The sequence below is a fragment of the Tamandua tetradactyla genome, chromosome 6 (assembly GCF_023851605.1).
Source record: "Tamandua tetradactyla isolate mTamTet1 chromosome 6, mTamTet1.pri, whole genome shotgun sequence".
Lineage (NCBI taxonomy): Eukaryota > Metazoa > Chordata > Mammalia > Pilosa > Myrmecophagidae > Tamandua > Tamandua tetradactyla.
Window position 1 is genome coordinate 39,212,811 of NC_135332.1, and position 12,577 is coordinate 39,225,387.

Here is a 12,577-nt window from a genome sequence, read left to right on the forward strand (position 1 = left end):
CTGAAAGACCAACAAAGTGCCATTCAGGAGACATGCTTCATTGAACTAGCATAGGCAGGACACACCATAACCTTGAGTCTAGCTCCCTGGCACCTTGGGGATATCAACATTTATTAGTCTTTGACATCTGGTACTCTCCCAACAGAGTAAGCAATTGTCTCCTCAACTCATATCTCATGCCATTTGATTATATGGCTCTGGGAATTCTGGGGCACCATAACCCCTGTTATGTACCTTGTATGCATTGTCCCAAATCCTCATAGAAACTCTTCAAGTAGGTATTCCCAATTAACAGATGAAGCCAATGAAGTCCAGGGAATTATAGGTCTTAGTAAGGTTGTACTACTAGTGAGTGGTAAAGGAGCTAGGATTCCAGGCCAAGTTTATCTTTTTCTGAAACCCGAACACCTTACACTGCACTTCAAAGGCTCTCACCGATCAGTTTGCTCCATGAGAGAGAGAACACAGTTTCCAGTCTGGTAAGTAATTATTTCAACAGATGAAACATGGAGGCAGAATACTAGTTCTTAAGAAACGTTCACTCTAAATTTTCCTTTCACAGTTGTGAATAAACAATTTAATGTTATAACCAAATTGAATGCACACAAAGTCAATCTGACATAGTTGTATGCAAAATAGTAAATATACTACATGGTATGGAAATTTAAGCTCTTTATATAAGGGACTAAAATTAGTATTATTCTTATACAGGTAAACTATATTTTTCATGCTTTTTTCTTTTTCACTGGTACATATGAATCAGGAATCCTTAAAATGAGGGTCTCTAAGTAGAGTTCAAGGAATCTGTGAACCCCTTTCTTAGAATTTAGTGAGGGACATTTTCTGGAAAGAGTTCATGATTTTTATCAGATTCTGGAAAGAATTTATACCCTGATATCAAGAATGGTCCTACTACATTCATATTCTAACATCTTGTTTCATATGAAAGGTTTGGACTATGCAGCATAAAGGCCAAAATTCCATGTTCCATCATCCATAAGCCTTCAACCCCACCCCACCTCTGTGGTTCAGAGTTGATATCCACTGTGTTCTCCCTGAAATAACATCAGCATCTGTATAAATTGCTTTGTCTAGAAAACACTTGCACATATACTATTTCATTTTATCTTTACAGACTTTATAGATATTCTTGTCTCCCTTTTATGTATTTGTAAACCAAGACATTAATTGAATTTCCCACAGTTGCCATGACAAGGGGGCGTAGAGTCTAGCTTACATCTTGGACTCAAACCTATGGGCTTTCCTTTGAACAGTGCTCCCTCCTTAAATCTACTCCCATCCCCAGCTCCTTCCCAAATTTTTATTTCCTAATCCAGGCCCATCTGAGCCACATCAGAACATTTACTACCTGATTTCTACACTTAATATAACTATATGGTGAACACTACAATGTGGTATTGGCATAAAGGTAGACATAAAGACCAATGGAACAGAAGAGAAGCCCAGAATAAATAGATATATATGTGGTTAATTGATTTTGACAAAGGTCCCAAAGGATTTCAATGGAGAAGGGATAGTCTTTTCAACAAATAATCCTGGGATGATTTACCATCCAGACATCAGGGAAACATTCATACACACACACACACACACACACCACAAAAAGCAAAAATCCTCAGCCCCTAACCTTGAGCAATTTAATAAATTACAGCAAAATTGATCAGAGATGTAAAAGTAAGAGCTAAAACTGTACGGCATCTAGGGTGCACAGGTGGTTCAGTGATAGAATGCTCGCCTTCCATGAGGAAGACCCAGGTTCGATTCCCAGACCATGCACCCCCACTCCCAACAACAGCAAAAAAACCTGTAAAACATCTAGACAAAAACATAGGAGAAATTTTTTGAGACCCTGAGCTGGGTAAATACTTCTTAGAACTCAGAAAGGACAAACTATGAAAGAAAAGATTAATAAATTGATCTTCATCAAAATGAAAAACTTCTGTTCTTTGAAAGACACTGTTAAGACAATGAAAATACAAGAAACAGACTGGGAAAAATATTCGCAAAACACATGCATATCTGATAAAGGACTTATATCCAGAATACATAAAGTCCTCTTAAAACTCAGTAATAATAAGGCAAACAATCTTATTATTTAAGTGGCCAAAATACTTTAACAGATACTTCATCAGAGTAGACATATAAATGGCCAATAAGTCCTTGAAAAGGTGTTCAACATTATCAGTCATCAGGGAAGTGCAAATTAAAACCACAATGGAATACCATTACGCACCTATTAAATTGGCTAAAATTTAAAAGATGGACAATACAAAGTGCTGAAAAGGATGTGGAACAACTAGAACTCTCATACAGGGTTGATCAGAATGCAAAATAGTACAACCATTTTGGAAAACTGGACATTTCTTATAAAGCTAAACATTTGCCTACCATATGATCCCCAGCAATTCCGCTCTTAAGTATTTACTCTAAAGAAGTGACAACATATGTTCACACAAAGACCTGTATGTAAACTTTATTCATCAATATTTATTTTATTCATCAAATAAATTTATCTACAATAATTTGTAAATATTGAAACAAATTGTACAATATTTATTTAATGGAATATACTCAACCTTAGAGACGAAAGAACTACTGACACATAAAGCAATATGCTAAGTGAAAGAAGCCAGATACAAAAGGCTATATATACTATATGATTTCTTTTATATGACATTCTAGAAAAGGACAAACTATAGAGATGGAGAACAGATCATTGGTTTGGAGATAGGGGTTGACTGTAAAGGAGCAGCTAACACTCTCAGCAGCTGGTAAAGAGGACCTGGGAATGAGACCAAAAGCATCTGCTACAAGTAACGCTCTGGGGAGGTGATCCAGGAAATGCTGGTTTGAGAAGGGGGAAGAAAGGAGGTAAGGAAACAAAGCCTAAAGTAGGCATTATCAATCAAGTTCCACTGAAGACACCCAGAGCTTCATCCCTTTGGGGAACTCTGGCAAATGGTGTAGAATAGGGATTCTCAAAGTGTATTCGTGGGTGAGGAGACATGGGCAGGGCACCAGCGGCATCTACCACAAATGTTATTCATAAATTATTTTACCATAATACAGAAACATCGTGGACCATTGAAGGCTTTGATTTTATGATCACAATCTGCAAGTAATATCCTTTTTGGGGGGAGGGGAGGGAGTGTAGGGTCCAGGAATGCAGGCAATATTCTTTTACATTCTATAGACTCCCTGTTCTATTCCCACCTTGGACTACAGTAAAGACAGAAAAAACTCAGGCCAACTTAGTGCACCAAGAGAGCGAGCATTGAGCATCCCACCATTTCCCAATCCCACTTACAGGCAGTGTGTCAACAAGTAGAACAGGTGGGACCACTATTATCACACGAACGTTACCGGAATCAGTAGGAGACCAAAATAGGTCAGCAATACCCAGAAGCTGAGCCTCTGAAGCAGTTTGCTTGTAAATCCCAGCCAGATCTCAAATGCCTTTTCCTAAGAAACATACTAAGCTTTTGATAATTAATTGCTTTTATCTTAGTCAGCTCCATTCTTCCCTACAGGTCCCAACAGGTTAGCCCATGTCTCCAGGGACATGTCCTGACATGGAGCAATAGGGGTGTTCTAGATGGCAGGACTCGGATGATTTTGGCTCCTATATGCCCCTCTCTCTGCAAGAACAGATTTCAATTGTTTAGAAACACAAGCACTTAAAAATTCAGCTTCTACAATCTCCCTTTCTTGATATTCTCCTGGCAATCAATCACACAGAAATTAATCTTGTCAAAAAATTCTAAGGGGTCAGCCCTTCTCTCTTGGTTCCAGAACTTTCAGCCAACTGTAAGATTCTTTCAAGTTCAGTCTTATTATATTCCAACAATTTTCCCAAGTCAGCAGTGAAATTTTAAAAGTCTATATTCATACTTACACAAAATTTTGAGTCGAGGTTCTGGCTATTGTCTCTAAAGAATCATTTGGGTCCAGCTATTGGAGATAAAATTAGGTGTTGATGCAAATTACTTTATGTAAGGATTCTCAGCAATACTGTCTGAGCCCTTAAGATGTGATGGTTATGAGTTTGCTCTACAGTTCATTCATTCATTCAATTCATTTATTCAAAAAATATTTATTGATGGCCATCTATGTGCCATGCTCAGTGTTCAGCTCTAGGGGAATGCAGTACACTAAACAGTCCCTGACCTCATGGAATCTACATTATGGTCAGGGTAGACTAGCATCAAACAAATAAAAAAGTAGAGCATATAGCACAATACATGGTGTTAAGTTCCATGAAGAAAAATAAAGCAAAGAGGTATGATAAACATTGTTGCAGAAGACTTTTAAAAAAGGGAATTCAAGAAATGCTCACTGAGGCTGATCTTTAAGCCAATATCTGAAGACAGTGAGGAGTGAGCCATGTGGAAATCTGGAGTAAGAGACTCAGGCAGAGACTCAGGCTTGAGCCTCAGAAGCTTGAGGACTCAGGCAGAGGAAACAGCAAATACAAAGATAGGCAGTGAGGATATGTGTATACATTACATTATTATCAAGTGTATTATAATTATATTTAGACAATTATATTATATTAATTCAAATCTGGCTCCAAGCTCCCACTCAAGAAAGTTGGTGAGATGTCCACTGTCAGTCATTACTGGCAGCTCTTCCCACTTACTAGACTCATAGTAGAGTCTATTAAAGGCCCTGGAGAAGGGCCTTTAATCCATCTTGGTCATTGATGAGATGGCCATGGCCCAAGCCTACAGCTGAGCGAGCTGCCATCTTGCTCATGACTAACTTGGCCCCTGAAGCCTCCACCCTAATTAGCCAGATTCCTCTCATGCCAGAGGTTCTGTCCCCTGCATGAGAGCCCAGTGATGGGCTCTTGGTCCTGCATCTCCAAGATAACTATCAATCCCTCTATCCCCTCAGGCTTGAGGAATCCAACTGGCCCCTTCATTCTCCCTGCCTCCTCTCAGTACCTTAATGAGCTCCCTAAACAGGCCCTGGGAGCTAAATTTGCTTGTCAGTTGTGTCTTTTTGTTGTTGGTTGGCTTGTTTATTTGCTAGTTTGTTTAAAACAAAGGCTTGTTGATCTTCCATAAGGCTTGGGAAATTCAGCCCTCCAGGACATAAAGGTTTGATTGCTTTCTTGAGGGAGGGTTGTAGCAGATAGGATTAATATAAGACCTGTGGAACTACTTGGGAGTAGATGGCATTAGGGTGGTGGCGGCAGTAAGCTTTATGTTAGCTGATTTATGTAAGACAGTTTGGAGGAAGAGAATGCTTGTTTACCCTAAACGGTTATTTTAAGTAGGAAGGAAGAACACTGAAAGATAAAAATTTTGTTCCCTCAGGAAATGCAAGCATGCCTATTGTCATCCTGCAGTATATAACCAGGATCTGGTTAAGAATAAAATCGTCTGATTAAGCTTCAGACTCCCTGAGCCCGTCTGTGTCTTTCTTTCTTTCTTTCTTTCTTTCTTCCTTTCTTTCTCGTCATTCCTTAATATCCTTCGAGTTCCGTTTCATAGGAAGCAACAGAGAGTGGAGGGAAAAGTAATTTTATCCTTTCAACAGAAGAAAATAGAGTTATGATCTCAATCAGGTTACTCTCCTAGGTAAACATCTCTAAAATCCTTTCTTGGTGCTCTATCTCCAGGACCACCAGTCCCTATCTCACTCCAGGGTACCATTAGTTCTTGCCTACATGATCTGACTTCTCTGTCTCCAGTCTTGTCCTCACCTTCTCCATTTTGAAGCCAAGGTGACCTTTCTAAAACAATAATCTGGTGAGACTCAAAATCCTTTTGCCATTAAGGAACAGACATATGACCTAATTCAGGCCAGTGAGATATGAGAAAAAGTTTGCCAAGGTTTATGGGGAAATTATTCTTTGTCTTCTGTGAGAGCCACTACCTTCCTCTGGATGTAGACGTGTGCAATCTTGCCTCAAAGGAAAGACGCAGTTGAAGTTTGAGGAGGCAAAGCCAGGAGAACCACGGAGTAAAGGAAGCCTGAGTCAATGAATTAAGTAAGCCTTAAAGTCTGCCCTTTCTGTAGACTTTTTGAGTTTTTGTTTTGGTTTTTTGTTGTTGTTGTTTCTTTGCAGGGGCAGGGGATATTTCAGCTGATCAAAAATATGGAACAGATGGCATATTGACGATCCATATTCCTGGCATCCAACTTGAAAATTTCCTCATTTGAAAAGCCGATTTATTTTTATGGTGACTTGTAGCCGGTGAATAAATGCTAAATAATGAAGAATTCAGTGCCAGGAAGTAGGAATACTGCAATGCACAGTTCTTGAACGTCACAGAATTGGCCGAATTGAAGAAATAGGACCTGATCCTAGACTGGGAAGTTAGCAATTCTATTAAGGTGCTCGTGCGCTATTTGGTTTAGCTGCAAATTTAATGTTCGGACTGGCTGCTCGGAAAAGCCATCTTTGCATTGTTCCGGGTCCGGCCTCCAGTTCCCCGCGCGCCCCCGCCGCGGACACCGCAGCTTTACAGTCAGAGTCCCCCGGCTCTCGCTTTGTTTTTAATCCGTTGCACCGGAGGGCGGGTGTGGCGCACCGTGTCAGCAGCTGCCGCGGATGCCAGCTCCGAAGTCACCACCAAGGACTTAAAAGGAGAAGAAGGAAGCTGCCGAGGGGGGCGGGGAACGGAAGACACGCACCTGCGAACGGGAACGCTAAGAACGAAAACCGGGAAAGGGAGGCTGACAATGAGGTAGAGGACGAAGAGGAAGAAAGGTGGAGAGGAAGAGGAGGAGGAGGAAGAAGAAGATGGTGAGGAAGAGGATGCAGATGAAGATGAGGCGGCTGAGGCGGCTACGGGCAAACGGGCAGCTGAAGACAGTGAGGATGATGACGGGGACACAAAGAAGCAGAAGACCGATGAGGATGACAGACGCCAAAAGGGAAACATTAAACTTGAAAAAAAAGTCCGTCGTGACCTATTCACCCTGCACTTTCGGTCTCAGGCTGTAAACGTGGCGACCTTCCAGTGGAGAGCCCCGCAGGCAGCACCCCCGCACGTGGCGCGCGCTCTCCCCCAGCCATCCGAAACCACCGCGGGAATTTGCAACAGGGGAGGGAAAAAGAACCCAAATTTCCAAGGCCCCGCCTTTTTTCTTAAAAGTACTTCAAAGAGGAAAATGTGTTTGTATTGTGTATTTATACTTTATATTTTTGTACATATTGTTAGGGGTCAGCCCTTTTTAATGATCTTGGATGACCAAACCAGCCTTCCAAGTGTTCTGTTTTACTTCTGACTTTACTTGTGGGGTGCCCATGTTCATTATCATCTTAAAGAGGAAAAAAAAAAACCTTGTGAAAAAAGCAAAGACAACCAAAAAAAAAAATGCAATCTTATTCCGGGTATTCCAGTAACTTTTTGTGTGTATGTGTGTATTTGGCTGTACTATAAGTAGCTATGTGTGTATGAGATGGTTAAAAAGGCCAAAGATAAAGGTTTCTTTTTTTTCTTCTTTTTTCTGTCTATGAAGTTGCTGTTTGTTATTTTATTATTTTTGACCAGTTTGATGTATGTGTGAAACACTGCTGTTCAACAATAAACCAGAATTATATTTTGCTGAGTTGTTCTAACAAACAAACAAAAACGTAATGTTCAATAAATCACCTGGGGATCTTATTCAAAACCAAATTCTGATTCCGTAGGTCTAGGATGGCAACTGAGAGTCCGCAGTTCGGACAGGTGCTGCCAATGCTGCTGATCCACTGTTGGAGTAGCAAGGAGGTAAACAAGCCTCCTGGAGACCATGTGACCAGCAGTTGCATTAGGAATCTGGTAGAGAACAACCAGGATGTTGGATTGTGTTTTCAACACCATGTAGCCCTCAGTGAGGCCTGGTTAGCCTCACACTGGCCCAAAAAGAAAGAAGAAAATATTTCTCTATTAAGAGAGGTTCTCTCTGCCTGTGGACTATAGTAGAAAATGGCTGAAATGTGGTAATATGATCATTTCTATCTTGGGTCACCTTTTTACCCATAGTCTGCCTGTATTTGTAGAATGGGTGAATATGTGGATGAGTAAGTGAACTCATTATAAGAAAAGAGCTTCTCATTAATTAGAGCTATCCAGAAATGAAGCAGGTTGCCGTGTAAAGTGAAGAGCTCCCCAATCCAGGGAGTGTCCAAGCACAGATGGTTTGATGACCATCTGTCAGGGATGATGCAGAACGGTGCTTCTCCAGCTTTAATGCGCACAGGTATTTCCTGGGGCATCTTGTGAAATTGCAGACTGATTCTGTAGGTCTAGATTGAGGCATGAGATTCTGTATTTCTATAAAGCTCCCAGGAGATTTCTGGTGCTGCAGGTTCTTGAGCCCCCTTTTGAGTGGCAAAGATGTATGCTCTAGTTTGCTAGCTGCCAGAATGCAATATACCAGAAACGGAATGGCTTTTAACAAAGGGAATTTAATGAGTTGCTGGTTTACAGTTCTAAGGCCGAGAAAATGTCCCAATTGAAACAAGTCTATAGAAATGTCCAATCTAAGGCATCCATCCAGGGAAAGATACCTTGGTTCAAGAAGGCCGATGAAGTTCAGGGTCTCTCTCTGAAGTGAGACGGCACATGGCGAACACAGTCAGGGCTTCTCTCTCGGCTGGAAGGGCATGTGGAGAATACGGCATCATCTGCTAGCTTTCTCTCCTGGCTTCCAGCTTCATGAAGCTCCCCGGGAGGCATTTTCCTTCTTCATCTCCAAAGGTCGCTGGCTGGTGGACTCTCTGCTTTGTAGTGTTGCTCTCTCTGAGTCTCTCATTCTCCAAAATGTTTCCTCTTTTATAAGACTTCAGAAACTGATCAAGACCCACTCAAATGGGTGGAGACATGTCATCCCCTAATCCAGTTTAACAACCATTCTTAACTAAATCACATCATCCAAGGAAATGATCTCATTACAGTTTCAAACACACAGCATTGAATAGAGATTATTCTATCTTTATGAAATGGGATTTATATTAAAACATGGCTTTTCTTAGGGGGCATACTTCCTTTCAAACCAGCACAATGTAGTAAGGAATCCTGCACTGGATAGAAAATTCAATTAGAGTAGAAGTTTCCAAATCTGCCTGCATGTTAGACTTACCCAGGAATTTATAAGAAATAAAGATACTTCAGCTCCAATAACAGAGATTCTAATTTGTAGATCTGGAGCAGGGCGTGGGCAACTGTATTTTAAACAAGCTTTCCCAATGACACAGATGTGATCTTTGAGCATTGAATCAGAGGCTTCCTAAATTTATTTCAAAACAAATTCTTGAGAAAGGCTTCCTTCTCTCATGAATCAGAAAAATATACATGCAGAGTTAGGGTAAGGCAAAGCCAGGTCTAAGTAAGATTCTCCCGCTGTATTTACATGTTGAATTGCACTGGGGTGAAAATCCTGCCTTGTTATTTATGAGTCCTTAGATGTATGCTTACTCCATTCCCTGAGAATTTAGCATTTTCTGTCCTTTTTGCAAAGTGTACTCATCTAATGCTCTCAAAATATCTCAATGATTCTTGATATTCTCACAAGCAGTGTGGACAACCAAAGCTATAGACTGAGCCCCCAGTCTTGGGGTTTGTTCATATGAAACTTAACCCCACAAAGGATAGGTCAAGTCTACTTAAAATTTAGGCCTAAGAGTCACCCCCAAGAGAGCCTCTTTTGTTGCTCAGATGTGGCCTCTCTCTCCAGCCAACATGACGAGCAGTCTCACCACCCTCCCCCTCGCTACTTGCGACATGACTCCCAGGGGTGTGGACCTCCCTGGCAAAGTGGGACAGAGATCCTGGAATGAGCTGAGACTCAGCATCAAGGGATTGAGAAAACCTTCTCGACCAAAAGGGGGAAGAGTGAAATGAGACAAAGTGTCAATGGCTGAGAGATTCCAAACAGAGTCGAGAGGTTATCCTGGAGGTTATTCTTATGCATCAAGTAGATATCGTCTTGTTATTCAAGATGTAATCGAGAGGCTGGAGGGAACTGCCCGAAAATGTAGAGCTGTGTTCCAGTAGCCATGTTTCTTGAGGATGATTGAATAATGATATAGCTGTCACAATGTGACTGTGTGATTGTGAAAACCTTGTGTCTGATGCTCCTTTTATCTACCTTGTCAACAAAGGAGTAGAACATATGGAATAAAAATAAATAATAGGGGGAACAAATGCTAAAATAAATTTAGTTTGAAATTCTAGTGATCAATGAAAGCAAGGGGTAAGGGGTATGGCAGGTATAATCTTTTTTTTTTTCTTTGCTGTGTTCATTTTATTTCTTTTTCTATTGTCTTTTTATTTCTTCTGAATTAATGCAAATGTTCTAAGAAATTATGAATATGCAACTAAGTGATGGTATTGTGAATTACTGATTATATATGCTGATGTTTTATTTGGTTTCTTTATTTTTTAATTAATAAATAAATTTTTAAAAAATCTCAATGATTTCTTTTTTTTAGTTAATAATTTCTTGAGATGCACTGACCCTTGGTGATACAACATAATTATGTTAAAAAGAGGTACTTCCAAATTGGGTTTCTTGGAGAATTTTTCAAAAGACAAAAATAAAAATAGTAAGTAAATCTAGGGATGTGCGACACATTGAAAGTATGTCACAAACAAGAGTTACTCAAATTGAGCTCATTTAAACCATGGTCTCTTGCTCTGGTAGCTTTGAGTAGAAAATCGCAGATCCCTGTCTGAGGCTGGCCATTTTTTATTATTGTGAGTTGTAAGCTCCAGAAGGGCAGATTCCTAGACAAGCTTGAGCAATTCCAAAGAATGGGGCCATGCACCATGGTTTCGCCTAATATTTCCTCCCAGGAAAGATGAAATGTCCTAATTACAACGTCACACTGGCTTGTCTTTCCTGATATCTTTCCTGTTCTTCTTGCCCACTTATCGTTATTCTCTCTTGTGACAGAGCCACACATGGAAGAGTTCCTGGAGATGGGCAGGAGCCTGGTTCTAGAACTTGGGTTAGAGAGGAAGGTTGGGCTTCCAACCTTCAGGCAGTTGAATTGGGAAGATGTGGAATCCAGGGGCGCCTGTGATGGGCTGCAGGTGGTAACCTGGAACGAAGTGAACGTTAGGGAAGGCCTGGAAGAAGTGCCCTGGAACGTGTCCTGGAAGGTGGACACAGGCCTAAGGGAAGAAAATAGGCTGGTCGTAGGAGGCTGCATCTGGGTGTTGAAATTCCACCTTAAGATGCGGAAGAGGGGCTCAAGCTGCTGTCTTTTCTCAAATGTAAATGAACCAAGTTTTCAATGTCCCTCATGATCCCTTGGCTATTGCTGTGTCAGTGCAGCTTGTGATGGGCCGTGTGACTCTAAGGGAAAATGGAAGAGAAGAAAAATGCAGAAATTATACCCTCTAGATATACTTCAAATAGATACAGTATGTGCTGGTTTGAAAGGATATATGTACCCTAGAAAAGCCATGTTTTAATCCTAATTCCATTTTGTAAAGGCAGCCATTTCTTCTAATCCCTATTCAGTGCTATATGTTTGAAACTGTGATTAGATCATCTCCCTGCAGATGTGACTCAATCAAGAGTGGTTGTTAAACTGGATTAGGTGGAGGTGTGTTTCCACCCCTTCTAGGTGGGTCTTGATTAGTTTACTGGAATCCTTTAAAAGGAGAAACATTTTGAAGAAACCTCAGATGCAGACGTTTGGAGAACAGTTGCTTCAGAGCTGACAAAGACATGGATGTTTAGAAATGCTTGGGGAGTCGTAGAGAGCAGAGAAGTATGGCAGAGCCGTGAGAAAGCCTCAACAGTGAACGCCCCAGAACCACAAAGCAGAGAGTCCACCAGCCAGCGACTTTTGGAGATGAAGAAGGAAAATGCCTCCTGGGGAGCTGGAGAGGAAGCTTGTAGATGACTCTGTGCTTGCCCTGTGCCCTTCCAGCCAAGAGAGAAACCCTGACTGTGTTCACCATGTGCCTTTGCACTTGAAAGAGAAACCCTGAACTTCATTGGCCTTCGTGAATCAAGGTATCTTTCCCTGGATGCTTTAGATTGGACATTTCTATAGACTTGCTTTAATTTGGACATTTTCTTGGCCTTAGGACTGTAAACTAGCAACTTATTAAATTCCCCTTTTTAAAAGCCATTCCATTTCTGATATATTGCATTCTGGCAGCTAGCAAACTAGAACACAGTATTTCAATCAGCTATGAAATAATTTTCAGAAAATGCTCTAGAATTGACAGTCAGGAACTTGGGCTTGAATGACTGAGTGAAGCCATGGTAATTTTTACACCAGTATCATTATATTTATCAGCAAAACAAATATTGATTGACCAATATAATTTAAGAGTTTATGATCCATTTGAACAACAGGAAATAGGCATAAGAAGATGATAAATAGGAAAGCAGAAGGGAGAAAGAGAACCAATATACAGTTCCTTTTGGAATGTGACAGACAGATAAAGCTTCATGGAGAAGACGGGGCTTGAAGCTAGTTGTTGGACTTGGACAAGGGGAGGACAAGCCCGGCATGGAGGATGGCAAGGCGAAAGGCATAGAAACAGCAATGTGCGTGGCCTATTGGGGAAAAAATGGATAGGTTATTGTGGCT